The sequence below is a fragment of the Lucilia sericata genome, unplaced genomic scaffold (genome assembly GCF_015586225.1).
Source record: "Lucilia sericata isolate MDLA Ls3-8-SP2 unplaced genomic scaffold, ASM1558622v1 Contig000119F_arrow, whole genome shotgun sequence".
In the NCBI taxonomy this organism is placed as follows: Eukaryota; Metazoa; Arthropoda; class Insecta; order Diptera; family Calliphoridae; genus Lucilia; species Lucilia sericata.
In genome coordinates, this window is record NW_023994151.1 from 201,172 (window position 1) to 205,000 (window position 3,829).

At 30.3% G+C, this 3,829-nt stretch overlaps 1 long non-coding RNA gene across 1 annotated transcript; it reads left to right on the forward strand.

The window, feature by feature from the left end:
- Positions 1–976: 976 nt before the first annotated feature.
- Positions 977–1,481, forward strand: LOC119600731. Its single transcript, XR_005231160.1, has 2 exons — positions 977–1,086; positions 1,267–1,481. It is a non-coding gene; the product is annotated as an uncharacterized LOC119600731 (long non-coding RNA).
- Positions 1,482–3,829: the final 2,348 nt, after the last annotated feature.

Here is a 3,829-nt window from a genome sequence, read left to right on the forward strand (position 1 = left end):
GTAGGAAAGGTTAATTCTGGAATTAAAGGAACTTCTAATGAAATCCATAAATTAGTGATGGAAATATAGAATAATTCTAAGAAAATTTTCTCCATTTACTTAAGAATAAAAAGCAAAGGGGTAAATTGTTAAATGGCGTACGTGCCAAACCACATGCACAAACTTTCACAATTGAAGAAAAGTACCTACATAAACACTTTATATACATATTTTATTAATTAAGTGTGCAGAAAAATTATTTTTGCACTAGTTTTTACACTTGTTTAAATTAGAAAAAGTATTTTATAAATTATAAACAAAACTTACCTGTTTGTTGTTTGCTTATTTACCTAAAATAAACTTTTACTCAATCAAAAAAGTGAGTGAATGATGACAGAAATCTGAACGAAAAATTCAAATCAATCAAGTAGTGTCAGTCTCTTTTTTCTTTCTTCTCCATGCCTTTTCCGCCTTTCTATTTGCATTTTTTTTTTGTTTTGCATATAATTTTTGTTTAGTTTGAAGATGTTTGTTTAATTTTTGCATTATTTTTGTGTTCCACTCTCTTTTATAGAATTTAAATTCGTTTATAGTATAATTGTTGTTTTTCTTTGTTTGTTTTTTTTTTATTGTAGTAGTGTGCACATGCTTTTAATTATTGTTATTGTTGTATGATTTCATACACATTTCTAAGCCATTGTATGTGTTGCTGCATTGCGCATGTTGGGTGATTCAATTGTACTTTAAAATTCTCCTGGCAATTACTCAAATTGTACTTGTTGTATTAATCAATCTTAGTATGTTTGTTGTTATTATTGTTACTGATTGTGTTTATAGGTAAGTTATTTCTACACTTTGTTATTGCTGTTTGATAATATTTTTGCACATGTAAAAGCTAGAATGTTGTTGTACTCTCAATTATTTGTAAGAAGGTTTTACTGTTCTCTTTCTTTTGTTGTTTACATTTCAAAATGTTGTTTGTTTACTTTCGGTTGATGTTGGTTTTAGCCATCCCAATGCTGTACATTTGTGTTCATATGATTTTTAAGGTGTTTTAGCAATTCAGCTGCGTCTAGTCTATAGTAGAAATTTGATTTTCTTTCCGAAGTAAGTAGTATGGTTAAAACTGAGATGGGTGAGATGAGGAAATTTCATTCCTCATTTCAGAAGAAATATGAATCTCAACAAAAAATTAATTAAAATTTTACAATCTAATGAAAATTGCAATAAATTTTTATCAAAACAAAATTATTATAGTCACTCTTTCATTCTTATCAACTACACTAGAAAACATAAAAGGGAAGAATAGAGAAAAAGGAAACGTCAAACTACAAGGTCATTAGAAATGCAGTTCAACACACTTTTATCTTTTTCGTGCATTCTATTTGCTAAAAACAACCCATCAGTGTGGCTGACGTCGCAAAACACGCAAACAAACAAAAAATTTATAAAAAACAATGGTATAAATAAATAAAAAGCAAATAATAATAATTTAGAATAAATGAACTCTTTCTTTAAAAACAAAAACTTTAAAAATATGGTTTGTGTTATCAGTAAGTGAAAAAAATTAACAAAAAACAACAATTTCTTTTGTGTAGAGGAGGGAGATAGTTTCCTTGACCATAACCTAGAATACACACATACACAAATTATAAATATAAAAAAATAATCATACAAAAAAAAAAATAAAAATAATCTAAATGTTTTTTTTTTTTTTTTGGTAAAAGTGTGTTGATGATTGTACAATTTTTTTTTTAAATTAGAATAATTTGTTTTTTTATTTGCGGTTTTACAGCAACAATTCTTACTTTAAGAGGTGTTTTGTTTTGTTAATTGTTGTTGTAGGGGTTCGCCGTCACTATTTATTTATCTGCAAAAGCCAATGAACGCAAAAGAAAATAAATATTATTTAGCAGGTATTATTTATTTTCTTCTTTAAAAATAGTGTTATTTATTCAATTAAATAACAAACTAATAAATATCGAAAAAAAAAACTGTAATCATTTATTTCCACATTATTATTGTTGTTCATGTGAGTCGATAATATAACATACATACATACATATACATAAGTATACATATTTATATTACGTACATATTATATCAAAACAACTTTAAATATTAATACCAGAGGTAAGAAACCTACTAAATTCAACGTCCTCCAAATTTCTCAATTTGTAAAGTTGTAATGGTTGGGTAACCTAAATGACAATGATAAGTCGATTCCATATTTATTTCAGAGCAAAGAATATAACATCCATCTTTCACTCTCTACTGTAGAGAAAGTTCTTTTCGGTAATTTTAGTTTCTGTTCTAGTAGAGTTCTAATTCTAGTTCAGTTTTAGTAGCTTAGTTAGTATAGCTTTGTCTAGTTCAGTTCTAGTTCAGTACTGTTCAGTTCTAGTCAGTTCTAGTTCAGTTACTAGTTCAGGTCTAGTTCAGTTTCTAGTTCAGTTCTAGTTCAGTTCTAGTTCAGTTCTAGTTCAGTTCTAGTTCAGTTCTAGTTCAGTTTCTAGTTCAGTTTCTAGTTCAGTTCTAGTTCAGTTCTAGTTCCCAGTTCTAGTCAGTTCTAGTTCAGTTCTAGTTCAGTTCTAGTTCAGTTCTAGTTTCAGTTCTAGTTCAGTTCTAGTTCAGGTTCTAGTTCAGTTCTAGTTCAGTTCTCTAGTTCAGTTCTAGTTACAGTTCTAGTTCATTCTAGTTCAGTTCAGTTCTAGTTCAGTTCTAGTTCAGTTCTAGTTCAGTTCTAGTTCAGTTCTAGTTCAGTTCTAGTTCAGTCAGTTCAGTTCTAGTTCAGGTTCTAGTTCAGTTCTAGTTCAGTTCTAGTTCAGTTCTAGTTCAGTTCTAGTTCAGTTCTAGTTCAGTTCTAGTTTCAGTTCTAGTTCAGTTCTAGTTCAGTTCTAGTTCAGTTCTAGTTCAGATCTAGTTCAGTTCTAGTTCAGTTCTAGTTCAGTTCTAGTTCAGTTCTAGTTCAGTTCTAGGTTCAGTTCTAGTTCAGTTCCTAGGTTCTAGTTTCAGTTCTAGTTCAGTTCTAGTTCAGTTCTAGTTCAGTTCTAGTTCAGTTCTAGTTCAGTTCTAGTTCAGTTCTAGTTCAGTTCTAGTTCAGTTCTAGTTCAGTTCTAGTTCAGTTCTAGTTCAGTTCTAGTTCAGTTCTAGTTCAGTTCTAGTTCAGTTCTAGTTCAGTTCTAGTTCAGTTCTAGTTCAGTTCTAGTTCAGTTCTAGTTCAGTTCTAGTTCAGTTCTAGTTCAGTTCTAGTTCAGTTCTAGTTCAGTTCTAGTTCAGGTCTAGTTCAGTTCTAGTTCAGTTCTAGTTCAGTTCTAGTTCAGTTCTAGTGCAGTTCTAGTTCAGTTCTAGTTCAGTTCTAGTTCAGTTCTAGTTCAGTTCTAGTTTCAGTTCTAGTTCAGTACTAGTTCAGTTCTAGTACTAGTTCAGTTCGACCTCATTTCTAGTTCAGTTCTAGTTTATTTCAAGTTCAGTTCTAGTTCCGTTCAGTTCTAGTTTAGTTCTAGTCCAGTTCTAGTTCAGTTCTAGTTCAGTTCTAGTTCAGTTCTAGTTCAGTTTCTAGTTCAGTTCTAGTTCAGTTCTAGTTCAGTTCTAGTTCAGTTCTAGTTCAGTTTTAGTTAGTTTTCTAGTTCGTTCTAGTCAGTTCATAGTTCAGTTCTAGTTCAGTTCTAGTTCAGTTCTGTTCAGTTCTAGTTCAGTTCTAGTTCAGTTCTAGTTCAGTTCTAGTTCAGTTCTAGTTCAGTTCTAGTTCTAGTTCAGTTCAAGTTCAGTTCTAGTTCAGTTCTAGTTCTAGTTCAGTTCTAGTTCAGTTCTAGTTCAGTTTCTAGTTCAGTTTTAGTTCAGTTCTAGT